The sequence below is a fragment of the Dermacentor silvarum genome, chromosome 10 (genome assembly GCF_013339745.2).
Source record: "Dermacentor silvarum isolate Dsil-2018 chromosome 10, BIME_Dsil_1.4, whole genome shotgun sequence".
Lineage (NCBI taxonomy): Eukaryota > Metazoa > Arthropoda > Arachnida > Ixodida > Ixodidae > Dermacentor > Dermacentor silvarum.
In genome coordinates this window covers 29,766,437-29,790,283 of record NC_051163.1, presented here as the reverse complement: position 1 = coordinate 29,790,283, position 23,847 = coordinate 29,766,437, and the positions used below count along the sequence as shown (strand labels likewise).

The window sequence follows — 23,847 nt, the reverse complement described above, 5'->3', positions numbered from 1 at the left end:
TGCGCGTCGTCGTCTGCTGCGTCGTCTGCAGCGTCGTCTGCTGCTACTGCGGCTACAGGATGAGGCCGTCGTCTGTTGATATACCTTCGCCGGGCGTTGCTCGTCGTCTGCGAGCCGTCTGGCTTCTGTGTGCATATCGTTCGTGCGCGTTCGATTCGTCTGCAAGCTCTGCAGAAGTCGATGAGGATGCCCCACCCGTATCCGCGAGGTTTATCGTGACTTGCAGGGGTGGACAAATGTTTACGGTGCACTGGGTCCACGAAAAAAAATGAAAAGGAAATTTTGCCGTAAACAAGGCATTTAGCCTGAAATCGATTCCCTACAACGGAAGAGCAGGAATCACTCGCCACGCCGCGCACGCGCAACACTTATGCGCGGAACCGCCCAGCGCAGCCATTGATTCCAGATAGCGTTCTCAGTCGATGCAGGAGTTCTGTTTAAATGACATGAACTATAAACGCGGGCTGTGTTCGAATACTCGACTTAGACAGCTAAACAGACAGCTAAGCGGACAGCGGCCATCGTAAGTCTTGTTCTGACGAAGCCGGCAAAAAAAGAAAGCTTTGTGAAGACAACATCGTAGTGAAAAACGATGCAAGCTACTTTGCTGTCGAATCAAAATGGCCGCTGAGCAGGGTGCTTGGAAACTCGACGGGAAGGTCATCTGCGCACTGGAAAACTTAACAACCCTTTCTAATACGCTGAATGTAAGCTACATTTTAGAGTGCAGCGTTTAGGCGCCCGCTCATGCGTTGAGCGTAGGCGCCCCTCGGCGTAACCGAGCGAACGAGCCCAACACTTTTTTTTTTCGACATCAGGCTGTTGTCTTGTGGTGTTCTCTGCTTGTTAGACACTGGACCAGGACCAGACGTATTGCTGCCAAGGCTCGTGCGAGATCGCCGGCGTTTCTGTTGCCATGACAACAGTGATAGAAACGGTGAAGTAACGTGGCGCCGTTGCCACGACAGCAGGCTTGCTTAAACGGCCTCGTGAGTTGAGCAGGCGGTGAAACGTGTTCCCGAGAAGAATGCCGGGGTGATTCGATCAAAGAAACAAAAACAAAATGAGGGGGGGGGGGGGGGGTTGATTTGCTCCCGCAGTTTCTATGAGCAGCAGAAATGAACAATTACTTTGTTTTTGACCTCCCAGAGCGTCGTGCGTCAACGCAGGAGAAGAGTGTGACGACGTGCTTACGCGCCAGAAGGTGCTTTAGAAAGCGCCGGATAATAGCAGCCGACGTCGCTTGCTTGCGACAGCAGCGCTTTCGGCAAAGCCCGCCTATTTGGCATCAACGCATCCCGTTGAAAGACTGTCCACGCATAAGCCTCTCTCACAACCCCCCCCCCCCCCCTCCCTCCTTCCCTTTTTATTTCTAACTGTACGCTTCTGTGGGAAACCAGCGCTACCCAGGGACCCTCATAAAAAACGGTCCTCAGCGCCGCATGGTGAGAAAGCACCGCAACTTTTGGTCTCCCAAACGAACGCGGGGCCTCAGCGAGCAGGTTGCTTTTACGTTTTACGAAACTGTAACCTTAGCAAGGTTGGCCTGGTTTTCTTTTTCGTTTCTCTCAGCGCGAATATTGAAAACAGTGAAGAGGCTACGATCATCCAGGACGAATTCACTTGTGAAAAACGCCCTAGAAGTGTCTTGCGCAGAATACTGCATGAGATCCATGCACCAGCAGCTGCAGGTGTATATACCGCCTATCGTGTTGCGGTACTATATACTGCAGTAGCAGTGGTAGTAGTAGTAGTAGTCTGTATTAATGAAGTTTAATGTGGAGGACAGCCCAGCGGCCAAAGCAAGTGAGGGCATTAGTAGCGTTCGCCTCTTTTTTTCGTGCGAACAGAAGTGATGTGTCCGAGAATAATTCGCATTAAAGTAAACAGGAGCTAGCTGACCAACAATGTCCCTTTACGATGGAGAATAACGCGTGTAACGCAGTTGAAGATCGATTAAGTAAAAGAGTGCAGTTGATTGTTTCTTTTTTTTTAACAAGGGTTCCTATATGGTATACTCGAGAAATGCGGGCAATTTAGCCAAGTGTACTGTACGTGTATACCAAGTACGAAAGTCATTGGATAGATATACAGCCTTTCTCATCTTCCTTTTTTTCTCTTTTTTTTACCACCATTACGTTTGCGAGGGACAAATTTAACGACGCCAGCAACATTTTCTACTTATCTAGCGCGCGAGCAGTATTTGATGATTGAAAAGGATTCCAGGGCGGTCCTCTTGATCAAAGAAATAAATATATTACATATGTCGTAACAGCGTGCGCTCCATGCATGATAAATTATACCTCCCGCACGAAAGTGCTTGAGAGAAGCGAGCTGTTTGTTTCATTTGTGAGCCGGGGAAGTTGTGCTGCAGCTCATTTTAAAACTGAAATTCAATTCTGGGGGTCTAACGCGCCAGAACCATGCTCCGATTATGAGCCATGCTGTAATGACCCGGCGCTCCACGGAACAGTCTTGACCACCTGGGGTTCTCATTTAACGTGCATCCAATGCAATGCACATGAGCATTTTTTGTAAGCCAACCCCCATCGAAATGCGGCTGCCGCGGCCCGGATAGAACCTGCAATATCGAGATCGGCAGCGCAATGCCATTACCACCTTTGCTAACGCGGCGGGTGCGATTGATTTTGGTTGGTCGATCGCGTCTATAGACGTCCGAAAGGAAAACACGTGCTACGAGTGACGCCTTAGTGGAGAAATATGACAAAAAATCTCAGGTTTGCCAGAAAGGCGAAGCATCGATTGCGATAGCAAATTAGAAGACAGCTATAGGTAGTAAGGATAGTAGTATTATCGGCCGTATAAACTTGTAAACATTCGCTCACTAACTAAATAAACGAGCACTGTGTCACGCGCGCACAGGTAAACATGAACACATCTCGCTCGATGACCGCGGAAACTCGCTGTCAAAACATTGGAGTGAGAAAGCGCGGCGGCAGCAACGAGCGAATTGACCTTCGCGCTGTCTCTCGCTCCAACGCGAACTAAACGGCGAAAACACAGCGCACGGCAGACTCTGTCCTCGTCGCAGATCGCTTTCAAGGTATTGCGCGCGCGCGCCATACGCAACAGCCGCCGGGAGTAGAACCCCCCTCCGCCCCCCCCCACCCGTTCTTTCGGGCGCGACGGAATACGGCGCGCTTCCTCCCCGCTTTCCTGCCTTGGGCGAGATTGAGCCGCCACCGTCGTCCGCTCACCTTCGCACGCTTTCCCTCGCACATACAGCATACAGCATGTTATCGCCCTTGGACTTTATACGGAACATCACGGCGATATGGCAGAAGTGCGCCTGGAGTGCCATATAATTGTTATAGCAATAAAAAGTGTGCCCACATTGGGTTCGTTAACATGCCATAGTAATTGAAGTCCTGAATGGCAGTTTATCCTTATCTGTCTAAAAAAAAAAAAGAAAGTTATACAGTCGATGATTCTATATCGGTGTCAATCTATGAGGCTGAAACCTGCAAGGAAAGAAATAAACTTGAGAAGAAGCTAATGACTGTGCAACGCGAGGCGTACGTATCAAAAGAAATGCGATAGGCGTAACGTTAGGAGGCGGAAAGACAACGGTCTGGAATTAAAGAGCATACTCGGGTGACTGATATTCGAGTTGAGACCAAGAGGAAGCGGTAGTAATGTTGGGCAGTTGACCGTGATGCTTAAATCAAATAACTGCTTATCTATTACAGTAGTAGAACGGGCGCCAAGAGAACGGAAGCGCCGGCGAAGCCGGAAGATGGTTAAACGGAGTGACCGTGTTATGAATTGTACAGGTAAAGGAATCGGCTAACGGCCGGGAGTGCGGGGTTGATTGGATATCGCTTCGATAATGGCAGCTGCGTTTGTGGACATAGGCTGGTGGAGGTGCGATAAGGATGATAATAATGATGACGAGTACAACGTAGTACGCAAGCGTTTTCGCATTATTGATGCCCACCAGAATGTGACTAAAGAAGCGAGCATCAAACCCGCAACATCAATCTTGGTAACAATATCGACACTCGCTTAAATATCTTTGCGTGACTTGAATGCGAAAGCATTATGACTTCTCTAATTAAGTGCTTACGTCCATGATACCTGACGTCAATCATTGTCACGTGTGCTTCACAACTCCACCTTAATCTACCTTGTCCTAATTTGTACCAACGTTAATCCACCTTAATCCACGCTGGTGATGATTTTTGGTAGCACTAGTTGAGGACAAACGCCGGCTTGTCTGCCTCGTGGGACATTTAATGCTTACGCATTAAAACACGACGACGACGACAACCTATCCACAACAGATGGGCTGACGAGAAACGTTCGCTGATTGGGCGAACGTGCGTCGCCGGTCGTTTTTAAAGCTTGCCTTTGGAGCGAGACTGAACTCCCGATCACTCAAGTTTTGAAGGCTTACAAGGAAGCATCCTGTAGAACGAGTGTTTGGAAAGTACTTGCCTCACTACGGTGCCCTGCGAAGCTCGCAGGATCCGTGACATTCACTGCGAACGCTCGTGACGCACTCTCGACTCATGCGCAACAGCTCATCCACTTCTATACCGATGCGTTAGCGACTCGCCAAAAAGCGCCATAAATCAACCGCCACAGTGAAAAAAACGGGTGGCTAAAGCTGCCAGAGTGTGTCACATGGTGACCTTGGTGGGCGCGAGTTTGAAGCTTCTTGGTTCGCAGCCCAAAGCAGGGTGAAAAAATTAATAAAAATAAATGTCAGCGGGAGAGAGAGAGAGTGCAGGCAGCTCACACCTTTAAGTGTGCGCGCTTCGTTGCGAGTGCTGCTTTTTGTTGGGCCACTTTGTTTCTTGCGAGTCTTTGTTTTCTCTTTCTTTGCCTTATTTTTCGTAGCTGTTTATTGGATGAAAGCGCGCACGCGGACGCACGCACACATGCTCACACATACGCACATATACGTACACACACACACACACACACACACACACACACACACACACACACACACACACACACACACACACACACACACACACACACACACACACACACACACACACACACACGCACACGCGCACACGCGCGCGCACACACACACGCACACACACACACGCACGCACGCACGCACGCACGCACGCACGCACGCACACACACACACACACACACACACACACACACACACACACACACACACACACACACACACACACACACACACACACACACACACACACACGCACACAGAGAGAGGAAGGGAGAGAGATAGAAACAAACACATCAGAGGCACATATACAGATACTCACGTACAGACGCGCACAGAGAGAGAAATGACTCACGCTGAGACATCCATAACGATGCGCGAAAGTGATTCTAAATTCAATTTTCATTCTCTTTTCACGAAGCATATAGAGGAAGGCCCGGACAAAAAAAAAAAAAGTGGTAGTTATTCCATTGGACAACCCCGCGTGGAAAGCAAACAGCAAGCAGAATCAATTTAAAACACATTACACATTTCTGTTACATTACATTGCAGATGTTTGAGTCCAGTTCTGAAATTCTGACGTCAGGGTGAGCTAGTGCCGGAACTGCAAGGCGGCGTCGCCCAACCAGTCCTTAGTTTTTGCGCGTCTTCTAGGGTAAACGAGGGTACGACCCCTCGTTTATCAAGCGGTTGGGGGGGGGGGGGGGGGGGGGGGTTGGATACGGGTGGGGAGGGCGGGGTAATTTACTGATACGGCTGAACAATTTTTTTTCTTTTGTTTAGTCTCCCTTTAGAATTGCTACAGAAAGCTCGACGGCTTTAGAAAGACGCGTCATGTGTAGGCCTTCCGCTTTTCTTGTTTCTTCAGCCCCGCACAAAACCGGACCGCGTCCCAATTTTTCCACCCACATGTCCTCAGCTCGACAAATCATCTGTCGCTCCCCGAATCCCACGCAACGCTTCCTCAACCGAAAGACGAAGGGGACGACAAAGAAGACTGTCTCAGAAAGTCTCAGCTTAGCTTCACTCAGTCTTTCTTTTTTTTTTCTTTTTGTTGTCGTTGAGGTTTGTTTAGTTTTAGACGATGTCCGCGCAGTCGCCTTTTGTTTCTTTTTTTTTCCCCCGAGGACATCTGTGCACTTCTGTCTGCTTGTTTGTTTGCTTGTTTGTTTCCAACGATGTCTGCGCACTTCTCTTCTTTTGTGTGCATTAGTTTCAAGTTTGTCTTCCTGTTCCTTCCCAGTGATTTCGCCATAGCCGTGGTGCCCGTGCCTCTCTCAGTCAGTGCCGCGTCGTCTGCTACCTCACAATGTTGCAGAAGACGGCACAGACAGTGTGGGGGTCATGAAAGGGTTCAGGGAGACACAGGCAGGCCTATAGAATTACGTCTAGGTTATTTTAGGAAGCCTGCAAGGCAAATGAGTGGCGAGCTTTAAGTGTGTTGGTTACGAAAGAACGTGTGAAAGAATGGCGGGGGTGGTGGTGTAATTTAAGAAGGACGCAGGATAACCGGTAGGGACACTAAATAAAGGCAGGGCACGGGAGACCACCGCTGGATTAGGGCATTCACCATATATGCATATTCAACAGTGTGGCAACCAGAAGTCAAACTTCTTCGGTGCAACCAGTTTGAGTGTTACTATAAGCGTCATTTGGGGGCGTTTGCCCGAGAAGATGTTCACAGAAGAGCGGGATTAATTAAAATTAGCTGATCATAATCATACAGTAAAAGTCACTTCCCATGCTTTCAAAAAAAGATAGGAAGGAAGGAAAATAAGAGGCGAAAGGCAGAGAGGTTAACCAGGTTAAGTGTCCGGTTGGCTACTCTGCACGGGGGGATGGGGTAAGGGCAGAAAAGATTAGAAAACAAGAGAAGATTAATTACAAGAAAAAAAACACATCAGTCCGCACAATTCTATAGTTTTTCACGAAGTCCTGTTTCTTTCAAAAAGCGTACTAGCGCTTTTAAAGCAGTTCGTTCCGACGTCGGCTGGGACCAGGGACCAAGAATTCTGGCTTCCGTAAGGGGACGGCTGTCTATCTTGTCGAGCGTGGTTCTGAGGACTTTCCTTTGTGCACTAAAACGAGGACAATCACACAGAAGAATCACACAAAAAAAGATAGCATGTGCAGGTAGACAGTGGCACACCGGACAGGGTGATGTTTTCCCGTGATGTCAATAAAAAGCAATAAATAAATGAAGAAAACAGATAGCTTAGGAAGTTCACAGACTCTAGACACATTCGAAGAGCTCCGTAAGCTGCATGAATAAAAAAAAAATAAAAAAAAGGGGGGGGGGGGAGAATACAATTGGACAGTCTAAGTAATATCCGTGGGCGGGCGGTGCTAACGTACACGAACTTGCATATTACAGGCAATCGACAGACTCGTAAGGAGTTATTGCCCATGGACTGTCTATAGAAGGCTAGATATACTTAGCGGAGTGTGGGAAACATCTACAGATAAACACCTGCATCTTAGGACTTTCCGCAGACAACAACAATAAAACCTTGTAAGGGTTGTCATGACTACGGGGTGTTGCGCTGCAGGTCAATCGATGTCAAGAACCACAGACGCATCTTCAGTGTTTCACGGAGCGAATAATGGTGTGGTCAGTGTTCGTCGACCTCATCTCGTTTGCGTATATAGAGGGATCGTCTGTTCAGTTGTCCTCGTGCGACTGGACGATCAGAGAGAGAGAGAGAGAGAAATGGAAGAGAGGAAAGGCCCTGAGGTTAACCAGACGCACGTCCGGTTTGCTACCCTGCACTGGGGGAAGGGGGTATAGGTATGAAGAGAGAGAGAGGAGATAGAGATAGAACAGAAGAGAGTGCTTGAAAGTACCGACATGAGAATAAAGCACTTCAGACACTTGGTGCGTAGCACTTTGTGTGTGTACTTCGTGTGAAAGCACTTGGTGCGAAAGCCCTTGGTGTATAGGCCTTAGTCAAGCCTTTCATGGCTTTTCCCTTAACATCCTCGTAGTCAGTGTAGTGTACGTCTGATGTTGGAAATAAGAGTGACTTTGGTTACTGTATTCATACATGGCACGAAACGTCTGTGTACTTTTCAGAGACTGAAAAAAAAAAAAAATCTTAAGGCTGATATGGCCACATGCCATAGCATATGCCTACAGGTACTGCTATGACGAAAAGATCTGATCTCTTTTCGCTAAGCAAACGTACACATGGCACGCACTTGTGTATTGAACTACTCAAGACTATAAGCAAGGTTTATGAGCGGGATAGTTTGTATCGCATAACGAGTATAGTTTAGGCGCGAAAGAAAGAAAGAAAGGGACGACAGGACAGGATAGCGCTTGCAGGTATCTGTCCTAAAGTTGTTTTTTTTTTCAGTTTTTTTTTCGGGCTTCCGTCGTCTGCCAGTTAAATTGTAAAAGGTTTGCCACGTGAATATGAATTTTTTGCTTTCTTGGCCACCGGAAATTTTGTTTTAAAATACTATGTACCAATTAGACCCAAATGAAGTTTTATTGATGTCCTGTCGTTACTGTTTTCCTTCCCTGCTTCAATTCTACCATTTATTCGATGATTTGTGAGCAGGCCTTGCAACTCAACTTGCTATGTGGCACACCATTCTGGTGAATTCAGGTGCGGTGTCCATGTGCTGCCATTGCGTTGAAATAGTTTTGACAGGTCCGCCCTTCTAAGCAGGTTGTAAATAACAACAGTACGAGTGTCAACAATAAACTTACGATTATGATGCGGCTTAGAGACACAATTCAAGGCACATCTCATCTTTTCATCTTAAGGTTCACTTGGCATAGTTTGAAACATACTCGAAAGATCAAGCACAATACGGTTCTTTTGTGATGCATTACAGAGGAGTATAGACTTCAAAGCCAAACCGTTTCCTGCTTCCTTTCGTACGCATACTTCGGATTTTCCGAAGCGAGCACTTCAAAGAAAAAAGCGTTAACTCTGTCTCTTTTGTGAGCAGAACTACAACGCCTTCGTGCCGAGATACAGAAATACAACCTTGTTTTAAAAGCTAAGCTTTAAAGACGCTTCCGCGTCGCGAAGCCCCCTCGCGACGACAAGAAAAAGTCTAGAAAAGCACAAATTCTGTTCTTTAACTCTTTGCGTCTGCGAACCTATGAAAATAACGATGTTACTTACATTACAGGCATAGAAAACCGTGTCTACGTTTTCTTGCGCGTAGACGACCTTCCCGTCGATTTCCCAAGCGTCCTGCTCAGCCGCCATCTTGTTCGGACAGGAAAGTAGCCTGCCTCGTTTTTGACATCGATGCTAACCTCGCGAAGCTGCCTTCTTTGACGCCTTCCTGAGGATTCGAACGATATTTAAGATGGCCGCTGTAGGCTTAGCCACCTGCTTTGCCGTTTACGGCGTGTATTGAACACCGCCATTCGGTGACCGTTCTATCGTTGTGATTTTGTTGTAGTGATTCCAGTGTCATCATAGAATTGTCATCGTGCTGTAGTCGTCATTCGATCGTGGTCATTCCGTCGTCGTTGTATAGTAATCTTCATTTATTGTCGCCAGGGTCGTTTCATTGTCATCGTATATGTCGTGTGCATGATCGAACGCAACAAGTTTTATGTTGAGCGAGGCAGTTCCCAGTGAAAATGTATCTAGCTAGGTCGTGTGATATTCGCTCGCAAATTTTTGCTAAGTAGGAACAGCGCTCTTTACAAACGCCAATGAAAGTTTCGCTTAAATCAATTCCCACAGCGTGTGGGATCCGCATCCTTTACAGCGAAGCTGCGTATGGCCTAGGCTGAAACACTCGTGGTCCGACCACAGATACCCTCCGGCGGAAATAAACCCATCGAAAGCCTATCGAAAACTCGCGTCTCGTTCACTTTTTATATACCAAAATGGGCATGCAAGGGTACAAATGTATGACTAGCATGACTGAGAGGTCATGACATCACTAACATCACATGCTCGCCAGTTACGTCACGATTAACGATAATAAAATCACGTGTGCCGCATACCCGCATTGGATATGCGGGTATGAGCCAGGGATATTCGGATACGAGCCAAGGACAAGAAAGAAAGAAAGAAAGAAAGAAAGAAAGAAAGAAAGAAAGAAAGAAAGAAAGAAAGAAAGAAAGAAAGAAAGAAAGAAAGAAAGAAAGAAAGAAAGAAAGAAAGAAAGAAAGAAAGAATGGAATCACATGTAGCTCATACCGGAGCCGCACATTTCAGCTTCGCTGGTTGACCATCTGTACGGGGTGCATGGGCGGTGAACTTTTTTTTTTTTTTATCCACGGTCTCCCTTTATTGCTCAGCTGGCAGGGGCTGCAGGAACTGCGTTCTTGGACGTGAGACCGGACCAATATTCAGGATTATGTAAATTTTGCAAGCAGAAGCTAACTTAGATCATGTGATTTGGGCCTGCCCCAAGAAAAAGCTAGGTAGCATGACCAGCGCTGAGCAGTGGGAGAGCTCGGACCCGGAAGAAGAACTCCGGGTCGTCCAGCTCATTGAAAACGCCGACATGGCCGAAGGTCTCCTGGCTGAAGACTATAGGCCCGGGGCCGCAAGGCCTCCTAAAAAGTTGGACAATAAAAACGTTTTTCTTCCTCCTTGGACGCGAGAGACTATATATCGTTACAGAGTGAAAAAAAAGAAAGATCACGCTGTACATACAAAGATCACCAGAAAGAAATCGCAAAGCTTCCGCAAGTCGAAACTATGGAAAAAAATGATCCCGCGAAAGCGTGCTGTCCATACCTCTAACCCACGTGCTATGACTGATGAGGAAACCGCGGTAGTCGTATTCATATTCAACTTTTCATTTAAAAAAATTTTTTGTTCGTATTAGACAGCGAGTTGACTAACATTCCTGGCACATCGCTCCAGGCCCGACAAGAATTCTTAAAAAAGGCTCCACTTCACACGAGTTTGATCGGTCTCTTCCGCGTGCTCGTTCATATCTTTGTCGCCAGACCAACGAAGCAGATTAATTTAATAACGTTTCGCAAGTTCGACTGCTTCGCAGGCAACTCGACGAACCGAACCGCATCGCGTGACCCGCAAGGGCGCCTCTGTTACCGGACAGGAGGCACATTAATCATCCACACTAATCTCATACGTTGATGCAAATGAGAAAGATTATACGCGTTTCATTTCCCGAGTTCCGGGGTATATATACGTGTGCGTATATAGTAAACGCTACAGGCAGACACAGAAAGAAAAATGAGCATTTGAATAGATTACTTTGTCTTCCCCACGCGAACACAACACGCCAGAACTTTGGCAGAGAGTATTTGACTTTGTTTCCAGTTGATATTCAGCATTCGAAACACGCGTTGTTGGGACAGCGCCGGGGAGGAAACCAAGCGACAGGAAGGGTTGTTGGGTTGGTTACGCCCAACGTTCCACCTGCGACGCGCGTCTCAGTTCCGACAGGAGAAACCGCAGGTATATTGACTACCATGTGCACGAATATCGCGGCATATCGGCGCACTTAATTAAACGGCAGTTGTCGAAATGAATCATGCTAATTTGTTGGCGTCTGCTGCACGAGTCATGCTTGTTACGCGTTCTTTCTTTTCTTCTTTCTTTCGTTCTTTTTTAGCGGTTGTCAGACATGTGCGTCGACTCAGTTCGTGGTTGTTATCCCATCTTATTTTAATCGTTATTATGAGCAGGATTTTTCACGAAGAACAAACGACTCATTCCCGAATCTAATCGCCGGTAGCACGCGTGGCAATATGTCTTACGGTCCCCGAACGAAGCTGGATTATGGAGATGTTACAAGAGTTGTCAAGACTGTCGACTGACAAGTCTGTCATTTGCTGTTCCCTCTCTTCGGGACGCATAGAGATTGTGAAGAACCTAAACTGCAATCAACGCGGTGCTGGGCTAAACAGTATCGTAGCCTGCAAAGTTGTTTCTTTATTCCTAATGAACTTGATGTCTTTACGACCTCCCTAAAATAAAGCTATGTCTACCGCAGGTGCGTCCGGACGCGTATCATAAACCAAGAAAATGTTGCCGGGAAATTGTTGCATCTATTGAGAATTCCATGTTCACGAGAATCTGCTTATGCAACGTCGCAATCGAGCCGTCTGTACGTTTTCGTGAGTGCATTTCAGGAAAGCGTGACCGTTGTGACCGTTGACGTTACCACCTCGCCCTCAATGCGCATGCGCGACAAGCTTTGCGCATGGCAGCCGGCGGTATCGGTACCGGTAACACTATACTTTATTTCAGCATAGCGTTCTAGCGTACCGCTGCCGTCACCAATGCGACCTGCCCCTCATTTCACATATAGCCACTGACTGCACGCGCATAGGGTAAGCTGCTCATGCATGCTACTGTTGCGGGATATGTGGTAGCGATAACGATAACGGTATCGATAACGGTAATATACGATCACGCTATAGGATAAAGTGCTCGAATAGAGAGAGAGACATTGTGGTTGTGAAGAGAAAGAGGCGCCACATTTAAAGAGTGTACCATGTACGACCTCACCCCCCCCCCCCCCCCCTTTTCTTTTTTTTTTTTTCGAAATACGAAATTTGAAGTCAAGCAAGCTTAATTGCGTGCAGTGTTGAAGCTGAAGAGCGCGCCCTATAGCGTTCAGTGTGCCCTCCGTGGCGTCTCCGCACAAAAGTTATTTTGCCGTATCATATAGTAAAATTATGTCGACATCAACTTGCAGTGTCGCTTGGGGTGCATGCCATTGTGTGTACGCTTACATTCTGATGACTCATGATGACTGCATCAAGTCGTAATCACAATATCAGCACCCATTTATTTAAGGGATGCACCGCCTCGGTGTTTCCAAAAGACAAATCAGCTTATGCAAAGTAAGTAACACACGGGAGAGTTTCGGGCTCAGCTTGACTTGAAACAGTGTATTGCAGAGACTCCAGGAAAATTCACGTCATATACTGAATATTCGCGCGACGACTATACTGTACGATATAGCATGCGTTTCGAAGTATTAGCCGTAGTGGCTGTCCGTATGCTACGTCAGGGAAACATCTAACTTTCTGGCTTATCTGCAATTGTCGAACGCAATTGTTTCTTCAGCGGTAACAGCAAGCAAACACGAAAAGAACAAGCCGAAATAACTTTGCGCAGCGCGCAATGCCTTTAGAGAGACACTAGCGAGAACTATTAGGTCAACATTTATTAGTAGATTAAGCTTCTGCAGTAATGAAATCTTGTACAGCGAAAGTCAGGGTAAGATAGAAAAGACACGATCGCCAGACGGTTGGAAACGCCACTAAAGTTCGTGCGGCAGCTCACTCTGATGTCATAAATTTTGGCCTGACACGTTAAACTAACGAATTTTCGGCTGAATAAATCAGCAAGAATTTAATGAATGAACGAATGAATGAATGAATCAATCAATCAATCAATTAATCCATCGATCGATTGACCAAATCTGAGGATGCGCGTAGATCGCAACTAAAGTGTTCCACGAATGAGAAGGCAATCATTCCATATTTTCTTTAAAATAATTCTACTAGCATTGAACACTCTTCAACAGTTCGACCTCTGAGTCGATCATTGAACGGCCTTGCGCGCGCTGATACATGGACGGCGTGGACACTAGATCTCGATTAAGCATTAAAGCGCTCAAATATCAAGTACCATTCACCAGAGAAGGAACATTTTTCGAATCACTGACGAGTCGATGTTCATTCACACTATGGCTGACCGGTCTTGTGAAATGGTATGTGAGCGGCATTGAGGCCGTATCTCGATTAGGCGACTGAGCATACCATCGCCGGGCCGTCAACTACCGTTCGTCACAATCGAAGAACCTTTTCGAATCACTGACGCAGTTAGGTATAGATGTCGATCAACAGCAAACAAATGCGCATGACCGGTGTAGTAGTTCGTATACTGGCTACCTTCCTCGCGGAGGACTCGGCGTCCGTCGTCTCCCTGGAAGCAGACGACGGACGCTTTCGTCTGCCATTTAAACTTTAAAAGGCTTGCCACGTCGGTTTGAATTTCTTGCTTTCTTTGCCACCGGGCATCTTGTTTTTTAGCCTTAATCTTTTTATTCAGCGTCTGTCTTCGCCGCTATCTCTCCGGAGTTGCTCCCATACCCTTCTTGGTGCTCGACTTTTCTTTTTTTTTTTCCTTTTTTTTTTTCCATTCAGTCTCACCCAGTCTGTCGTCTGCTCGCAGCGGGTACTTACCTGTTCTTGCGTAGTTTCGACCTTCAAAATTCAGGGTCGGGACAGGGGCGCTATATGGGACTTGCCAACTCTTCTTTCTGAAAAAAAAAAGAATAAGAAAGAAAGAAAGCAAGGAAACGAAAATATACAAAATGTAGCGGTGCGCCTGGGAAGTGTGGAAGAGGAAGAGGTTAGGCCTAGACCTGTTGCGCTAGCAGGAAACGTTTCAAACATACACATACATAAGAAAAGAAGAGGGCTTACCGTTCGCAGGAAGAAGCGACGAAAGAGAGTCAAAAAGTGGACTAAAGTGGAAAAAAGAAAGAAAGAAAGAGATACAATTAGAAACGTGACGGGGAAACTTCGAAGAGAAACTCTGCTTTTAACGATAGAAGTCGGCTCGAAAAACGAAGAGCGACCGAGGAAAAAGAAATGAAACAGACGAAGGAGCCGAAGGGTTGCATAGTAAATAAATAAAGAAAAAAGAAAGAATGGTGCCGGCAGTGCAAAGCAGGAACAGTCGAAAAAACCTTCCTGTCCAACAGTGTTTCCCGTTTAGTCTTCGCATATTTCACGGCTAAACTTTGTCGTCTGTTTGTTTCTACAGTGCCGGCAGTGAGTATAAGTGAACTGTCTGTTCCTGTTCCGCAGTTCTTTTATTTTTTCTCTAGCGGGCCACCAGTGCGCGCCCTACATTTCTTTTTTCTTCACGTCTGCTCAGCAACACGCAGACGGCGAGCAGACGACAAAGTTAAGCGGAACGGTAATACGGTGCAGCCTCGGCTAAGCGGTACAGCGGCAATTATCACCGCGCCGGTCTTCAAAATTATAGTAGGTATCGGTATTCTTTATATGATACAAATTCAAGAGATCTAAAAATAATAACGTCACCGAAATAATCTCTGATTGCTATCTATGAGAATACAATAACAATTGAACGTCAAGGAACGCCTCGGCTAAGTTGTATAGCGGCCATTATCTCCGTGCCGGTCTTGAAAATTACAGCAGGTATCGTTATTCTTTATACGATGAAAGTTCAAGAGATATAAAAATAATATGCCGCAGAAATAATCCCAGATGGCTTTCTATGAGAATACAATAACATTTCAACGTTAAGGTGCTTTAGGACATGATTCATAGGCTTATATACTTTTACTGCGACTAAATACGGTGACGTTTGGGGCAATTATGGTGCTCAGTAGACGACACAGTGCTTATGACAGCGAGTAAGGGACGGTGGATGCTAAAGTACGATACATATCTCCCCAATTTCAAATTTTGTATACGTCTTGCAATTACGCGATCAGTCACCGTTCGGTATTTGCGGTGCGTATGGTAAGCCTGCATGATGCTCAGATAAACCAGAAAAGAGTAAAATTTTGTGATGCTACCTTTAATGTGACCACTAAACTCAGGTTGAGAACTTGGAGAGCAAGGTTATAACTATTTTTTTTCTTTCTTCTTCTCTTTTTATTGCGCGCGATGCAGTACAGTTGTAGTACTATATTAGAGCGCCAATACGACAAGCGTAACCTTACGAGAATTATTTTCCTTTCTTAATTTACGCTGGCATAGCTTCCAGGATAGACAAACATACATCCGGGAAGATAACCGGAGAGGGTGAAGGTACGCAAGAAAATGCCATGACACATAATGCGCTGGACGAAAATGGACTGAACTCTTTCAGTGAAGTACTGAAAGTACTTCACTGCATCATGAGCGGTTCTTGTCATAAATGCTTCCGTTTCTAACGGCAAAGCTGATGCTAGGTTTTGTGTGGTTCACGATAACCTAGCACCATCAGCGGCAAACTAATAAATTAACGGGTGAAGCCTGAGGGCGATTATACTTGCAACAAATAATTGTTGATCTCTTCCGCGTATAGGCAGCGTTGTTTTATCCCAAGTAAGAACGTTCAGTGATTAGCCACGTCCCGTGCTCGAAAGAGCCAAAGCAACGACAACCCGTAATGCGCTTTTTCTAGGCATCAAATAACTGCGTGCGTTAATCCCACATTTGCTGGCGCTAACTTGCTAGCTAGGATAACTAGATCTAATTAGACAAGGTACGGTACAGAAAGCCGTCGCTGTAGCACGTCCGTGACGCCATTTTCTTTCTTATTTGGCGAGCAGACGAATGCCGCAAGCAGACGAAGCGTTAGAAGCAGACGGCACATAAATTGGTTTGCAGACGTTGTACGCACTTGCATCTTTCTGTCTTCTTATTATTTTATTGCGTGTCATGGCGCGAAAAGGGAATTGTAACACATTTCTCGGCTCGGCTTCGCAAGACATTCTGAAGAAGAATACTAGCTTGCCACTAAGGCTACTCGAGAGAAAGCGTTGACAGGAAACCAGAAGTGTTGCTCCTGCTTCCGCGAAAAAAAAAAAAAAAAAGAGTTGAGAATGCGCAGGCAACGGAAAGAAACAATTGAGAAAAGCGGACGACACTTGAAAGAGTTCGCTGCGCAGAAGCCGGGGTAACAAAGTCTTTCTCGTTTCATGCTTAGCAGCTGCGGAATGACGCTCGCTCGAGGAACAATTTATTGTTGTGTATACATTCTTTTGAAGGAAGCAAGCTTGTGCTAGTGTGTCCAGGAGCGCACCGAGCAGGCTTGCTTGTATGTTTGAATTTACTTTGTCTCTCGCAAGGCGGCGCCGCTTACCAACGGGCTCTTGTCAGGAGCACTTTCGTCTGTTGGATGCTTCGGCCGCCATTGTTTTATTGTTTCGCGACGCCGGCGTTCGGCTGGTCTCTGGCGTCTGTTTCTTCTTTTCTCTCATGTGTGTGTGTGCAAGTGTGCGCGCACTTTCAGCGCCGGGCTTGTTTCTTTCTTACACAAGCTTTAAGGACTATTTTAAGTGGGTCAAGGGTGAGACCGTTCCTGGCATGCGAGCAGCCGAGCGGAGTGTATGTGAGCTCGGCAGATGGTATAGCGCGAACGGCTGGGGCTTTAAGCTTTCTTGCGAAGCGCTTCATTATTCTCACTTATAAAAGTAGCTTCATGTTCTGTTAGTTAAAATGTTCTACAGTTTCGAAGCGTTGTATAAGACAGCACCTCTGGGAAGTTTCGATAATGGGCCGCCCTCGGCCTTCAAGAAGACAAATGATTTGAGCCCGACAGCCGTTTGGTAATAACTTCACGCCATGACCTGATCCGTCTTTGGAGCTTATGTTCTGCATTAAAAGATACGGCCAAATTTCAGTGAAGAAGAACGGTGTGTTAAATTTTTGCGGAAAGCTCTTTATGGGTAGAACTGCTATCTGAGAAAAGCACCAGCTAGAATTGACTGTTACGATTTGTCACAGATATATTTTTATTCCCCCCCTCCCCACCCTGTTGCCCATTTTTTCTAATTTTTTTAGATGTGCTATACGATTACCGATATTATCACATGAAAGAAGCGAAATATTTCGCATGTTCTAGCGATGTCAATAGATGCCCAAGATATCAATGAAAACGTGTTCATATTTCCAACTAACCTTGAGTGGAATAAACGTGTGACGCGCTGTCTTCAAATTCATTTACCGCCTTTAATTTTTTATTTTTCACTTGAACTTCTAACTATATATATATAGTTAGAAGTTCAAGTGAAAAAAAATATATATAGGCATGGCAGATTTGCGCGTTCTTAATATCTAGCCATACGCCCAAGCGAACAGTGATTTTTCGGACCACGCGTGCACGACGCTATTCAAGTCACGAAGTTCCAGGTGGGCTCGAAACTGCGGGCATAGCCACATGGCCGCATGGCCGAGAGTACGCGCGAAGAACACAACCAATCACAAAATCCAATCACCCTCCAGTTTTCGAGAATGCTGCCCCGAGAGAGATACCACAGCGAACAAACAGGCCCGAAGGAAGCAGGCGAGCAAACAACACAAACATGTCAGCGCGGCTTGCCGACAAATTGATGAACCTCGTCGGCTCGTCTCAAAAGAAGTCGACCAAGGGAGCCTACAGGCAACGCTGTTTTGCATGTAGGCTCCCTAAGGCGACCGACCACACCTTTCGCTAAAGACTAAAGGGAACGGTCGACGCCGAGGCCTCGATCCGTTCCAACGAGAGCAACATGTCTGGCGCCTACAACCACGGCGAGAGCGATAGAAAATAGTAAAATAAAGAAAACATGAAAAACGAAGAAGAAAGAAAGAAGAAAGAAAGAAAGAAAGAAAGAAAGGAAGAAAGGAAACGAGCCGGAGAAATCTCGCTACTAAGCTCGCAAATTACGACCCGAAGGGTTGTTACAGCATATCGTTACGCCTATATAGGTTTCACAACGCTTCCAGTACACCTACTGCGGTACTGGCACGTACGAGTATGCGCTGATACGGTACTACATACTCGTGGGAGTGTTCGCCAGTCGCTCAACGGTGCCAGTAGCTGCGCACTTGCGCGTAGTATAACAAAAATACTACATACATATATATAAGGCGCGCAGACATTCACGAACGATAGAGGTGGTATACACAGACGACGTCGCGGCTGTGTGTACGGCGCCGTAAGCGTCGAATCGCGTGAGAGTGCGGATTGCCGGTAACGGGTTGTACGCTATATGTAGTATGCTCACTGGCGACACGTGAGGTGGCAGCGCGTGCGTGAAGTGGAAAGAGGGAGGGGGAAGGGAGAGAGGGCAGTGAGAAAACTGTTGGCACTATACAGGTACTAATACAGGCGAGTCTAAGTGGGCGTGACTGAGATCGCGTGTAAGAAAAAAAAAAAAAAAAAGAACACGACGAGTGACCGCACCGGTTCTGGCTGGAGGCGAGGTAATCTATGTTGTTTCATCTTCAGGCACAAGCGCTAGCAAGCACATCCTGTTATGTATGTGTCTGTGAGTGTTTGTTGCGGTGTTTCGCTTGAGATTGCCCGGGGATGCCCCCCGCAGCTTGTGTGCACCGTACACGGGTGAAACGGGAATCTTGTAGGTGGCTTCACTGGCAGACATGCATCCATCTTTCTTCGATTTTTCTTTCGCTTTATTCCTTCCTTCACCTTTGCCTTCTTTTTATTCTTAACTTCTTTCCCGCTTTGGCTCGGCCTTCCTTCATTCAACAGTGCGCCGTGTTGCTTGTTCATTTTTCTGTTGCTTTCTTTTTGTTCCTGCCTTGTTTAGTTTTAGCTTTTGTTCTTCACTCATTGATTTGTTCGCTCTTTCGGTTATTCGTTCACTGTTCTACTGTTCCTTCCTTTGTTTATCTGTCTTTATCCGTTCTCTCTTCCTTAGTTTATTTCTGCACAGTCTTCTTCGCTCTATTCTTTGCTCGTTCCCGACTTCCTTCACTTCGTTTTTCTTTCTTATATTTTCCTTCCTTCTTTCACTGAATTGTTCTTTCTTTTTCTAACCATGTCCTTTTATCCTAATTTTCTCTCTCTTTATTGCTCTTCCTTTCATCATTATATATTCCCACCTTCTTCGCTTCGCTTAATTTTTTGTTTGTTACTTTTCCATTCTTTCATTCATTTGGGTCTTTATTACTTTCTGTTACTCCTTCCTTCATTCCTTAGCTATTTAGCCCTTTCATCTCTTAATTTTTTTATTGTCAGTTTTTCGCGTGCTCCTTTTATTTAGTGGCTATGTTTAACGAGATGTTGATTGAAGCCTATAGGCGGTGTTGATGTATCCCCCTTTCTCTTTCTTTATCGCTCTCTCTCTCTCTCTCTCTCTATGTATATAATAATAAATATGATAGTTCGATAGTTTCGAGTCAGCGTATGTTCTGTGCACTTCTTTTGTGCTGTTGTTCTAGTGATCACTGCACAAATCTCTAACGGAATAGATTCAGCCAGCTTTAAACGTTTGTTGATTATGGCACCTAGGAGAAGATGTTGAATTTCGGAGCAGTTGGTGACCGCAGACATGTAGTTAATTCGTACGACGCTGTGCTGTCCGTATAAACCATAGCACGGCCTGGAAATATTAATTTCAGGCTGCGAAAATAATCAGCTCTCTTTCTCAAATCTCGCAGTCCTCAAAACTTCTGATGCCGAATTTGCACCAACTTCGTCAGTTAGCGCTCCGAATGCCAACCACTAAATACAAACATGGACACAGGGGCGGCGAAGAAAAAAAAAAACACACGAAAACACACGAGGAAAAGCACGTCACTGCAAATATTTTCCTGTCCACTTGAGTATTCCTTCACCTATCTTTCATCTTGCCTTCTTGATCTCTCTTTTCTCTCTGTTTGTTATTCGCTATTCTCTCTTCGGTCTCCAATTTCCCACCCTCCTCTTTCATTTCTTTCTTCATTTCCCCTCAAGCTTCGTTTGTGTCTCCACACTTGCCATTTTTAGATCTTGCTTTATTTTTTTGTTCCTTTTGTTCCTTTTCTTTCTTTCTTTTTTCAATTGCTTCGCCTTCATCGCTTTCGCCGACGACTTCGTGCCGAAACGAGCTTCTGTGTCACGTATGGCGCCCACTTGGGGGGGGAGCAAATTTGCCGAGCACTGTCGTGTTATTGCCCCGACAGCGAGCTAATGGGGCTGATGAATGGATGCTCGCCGCATTCCGCATTATTTCCAGCGCTCCCCCGCTCCGCTAGCTTTCTTTCTTTCTTTCCTTCTTTCTTTCTTCCTCTCTCTCTTTCTTTCCCCTCTCTTTCTCTTTCTTTACTTCTTTCTTTATATGTTTGTTTCATTTCATATTTCATTATTTCCTTTCTGCCTTGATTCAATCCCTCTTTCTTTCCACCCTTCTTACTTACTTTCTTTTGCTATTCCCTTCGTTCTTTTCTCTCGCTCCATGTTCCTTTCCTCCCTTAATCTTTCCCTCCTATCTTCTTTCTTTTATTCCTACTTTCTTTATTTTCTTCCTTTTCTTCCCCTTCTTTCCTTACTTGCTTCTTTCTGTCGTTCTTTTCTTTCCTTCGTTTCTTCCTTCTTTACTTCCTTCCTTCTTTCTATCATTCTTTCGTTCCTTCGTCCCTTTCTTCGTTCATTCGTTCATTCTCTTCTACGTCTGCATTCGCACCGTAGGCCTAATTGTGGTAACGGGGCTCTGCGCGCTAAATGAAGAAGAGCGACGAAGTGGCGAGCGAAGTGAAATATACAGCGAGAGAAAAGTGAAAGGTACCAGTCGAGGGGCGTCGCTTGAACCGTGCGCGAGGTGCGTGCGGTTGCCGTGCTCAAGCGTGTGTAAAAAGGAATGTGATAAATGAAACGCAGCCCAAAGCGAAGGTGCGGTGGGAAAAAAAAAGCAGTAATTAATCACCGCGTATAAGCGGTACCGTCAAAAGGAAAAATGCCCGGTCGCTATTTCAAACGTGCGTTCGGCGAGCACTGGGGAATGTTTTTTGCTCTGTTCGTTTTCTTTGCTTGCTACTGGTAAGTACATTTGAAAGAGAAGTTAAAGCTAAGAAACAACATGGCCGACAAACGGTTCCTTTGCGTCTCACCATCCGTTAAGTCATGGGTGGTCGGCACTCAGTTTCGGCTAGTTTTATCTCTTTTTGTTTCATGCCCGTCATGTCGCCTTGTCTGAAGAAAACAGCTGCGACACATGTATGTATGTATGTATGTATGTATGTATGTATGTATGTATGTATGTATGTATGTATGTATGTATGTATGTATGTATGTATGTATGTATGTATGTATGTATGTATGTATGTATGTAGTATGTATGTATGTATGTATGTATGTATGTATGTATGTATGTATGTATGTATGTATGTATGTATGTATGTATGTATGTATGTATGTATGTATGTATGTATGTATGTATGTCTGTATGTATGTATGTATGTATGTATGTATGTATGTATGTATGTATGTATGTATGTATGTATGTATGTATGTATGTATGTATGTATGTATGTATGTATGTATGTATGTATGTATGTATGTATGTAGTATGTATGTATGTATGTATGTATGTATGTATGTATGTATGTATGTATGTATGTATGTATGTATGTATGTATGTATGTATGCATGCTATGCTATGCTATGTATCCATCTTTTCTCTTCTTAGAAGAAGTGGTTAACTGTTCCCTAACGTTATCAATCATCGACAGAGGTCGCGGATTCTTTGTGCAGGAGTTACTTCACCCCAAGAAAAGAACGTGTCAGCGCATTCGTCTCAGAAAGCGCACGTGTTGAATTGCTGGAGCACCTCCACGAACTCTGAAGAGTTCAACACTGTAGGAGCACTGCTTGGGACGCAAGTGCAAGTAGAGATAGCTCGGTGCGAACGGGGCACACGTGCCGCCATATGCAAAGCAGTTTATCAAACTTCAAAGGATTCCGCTTTCCGGCGTGCTCCGAAGAACGCATAGCGCTGCTGGGAACAGCGATTAAAAAAAGCAGCTTAGGCGCGCGGGATATTTCAGATGCTCCTCGACATCTGTATCTCCTCCGTGGCCAAGACCCGAGCGAGCTTACGTGTACGCGTTTAACGACGACGGCAGCGAAATATATGCACAGCCGCGCTTAGCTGACGCGGTGCTGAGGCGAATGTCCGCAGGACTGTCTGATGGCGAAATTAACGAGCGTTCAATATGAGTGTGCAACACGGGCATAGACCCGCCAGTTCTTTTAAAGACATTGTCCTTTATTATCAATCTGGCCATAGCCTTTACCCTCTCCCGAGTAAAGGTTTATCTAAGACGGAGGAGCGGCGTCTACTCCGTCTCTATACCGACACTCTGCTGTGCCCGGCAGCACTCAGACATTTTGATCCTTCTTTCAAGGGCAGTTGTCCGCACTGTGCGGAAAAGTCTTCGGACATCTACCACATGGTGTGGGCCTGCCCATCCGACCCAGCTATTCCCCGTCACCCCAACCCCACTCGGGAGGACCGGGAGGCGTGCTTGTGGAGGCCAGTGCTTCTCGGCTGCTATGTCCTGCACGCCCAAATGGCCTTGGTCTATTATTTCTAAGGGCCGGACCCTTAAGGACCAGCTCATGCATAGCTCCATGTACTTCTCTCTTTTGAGAGCAATAAAAGTTTTCCACCACCACCACCGTCAGTTCTTTCAATAAAAAAAAAAATGACAAGTGTTATTTTCCTTGTAAACCGGGTGCCACCAGTAATCGGAACAACGGTGTTCAGCAATTTCTTGTGTAGGCGATTCAATGCTGCCATACGGGCTCCATATGGTGGTATGGCATCGCCTACACACACACACACACACACACACACACACACACACACACACACACACACAAAATGATTCTTGTGTTGCAACTCATATTGAGCGTGACAATCCGTACTCACCACTGTCACCACGACTTACTTTACTGCAGGGACCGTCTTAATATTGTAACCGCATTAAGGGGGCATTAAAGACAAATTTTAAATCAGCTAGATTGGCAAAGTACTCTTGTAAAACCATGTTTGAATTTATCTTATGGACAATGTATTATTACTAATAATTTATCCATTGATTGATTGATTGACTGGTCTGATTATTAAGAAATGTTGGCGACAAGTACAATACGTCGCCGGCTTCTCCACACCGTCAAATTGTTAAGTGATCGAAAAATGATGATTGGTGAAGAGGAAACGTGCGGAACTATGTAAGCAGTTCAGAAAAATGGAGGCCAGTGCAGCATCATTTGATTTCGCACCGTAGCCTCAACGTGGGCACGTTATTGTGACGTCATGGATTCTGATGTATCTTCTCGCATATGGGAGTTTTTGGCGCAAGAAGTTGTCGTGTCGGTATCTTCAGAAATTGTTGCGAAAAGCTTTGAAGTCCGAGGCATATCTTACGCCATGGATGACGCAAAGGACCTGTACTGTACACCCAAACG

The 23,847-nt window shown here is 45.7% G+C and overlaps 1 long non-coding RNA gene across 1 annotated transcript in view; it reads right to left on the bottom strand.

The window, feature by feature from the left end:
* Positions 1 to 14,442, bottom strand: part of LOC125940818 (uncharacterized) — a 99,700-nt gene extending 85,258 nt beyond the window's left edge. The window contains exons 1-2 of the long non-coding RNA XR_007464027.1: positions 14,352 to 14,442; positions 14,109 to 14,185 (exon numbers count right to left, since the gene is read on the bottom strand). This is a non-coding gene — a long non-coding RNA (uncharacterized LOC125940818). The remainder of the gene's footprint in view (positions 1 to 14,108; positions 14,186 to 14,351) is intronic.
* Between the last annotated feature and the right edge of the window lie 9,405 nt (positions 14,443 to 23,847).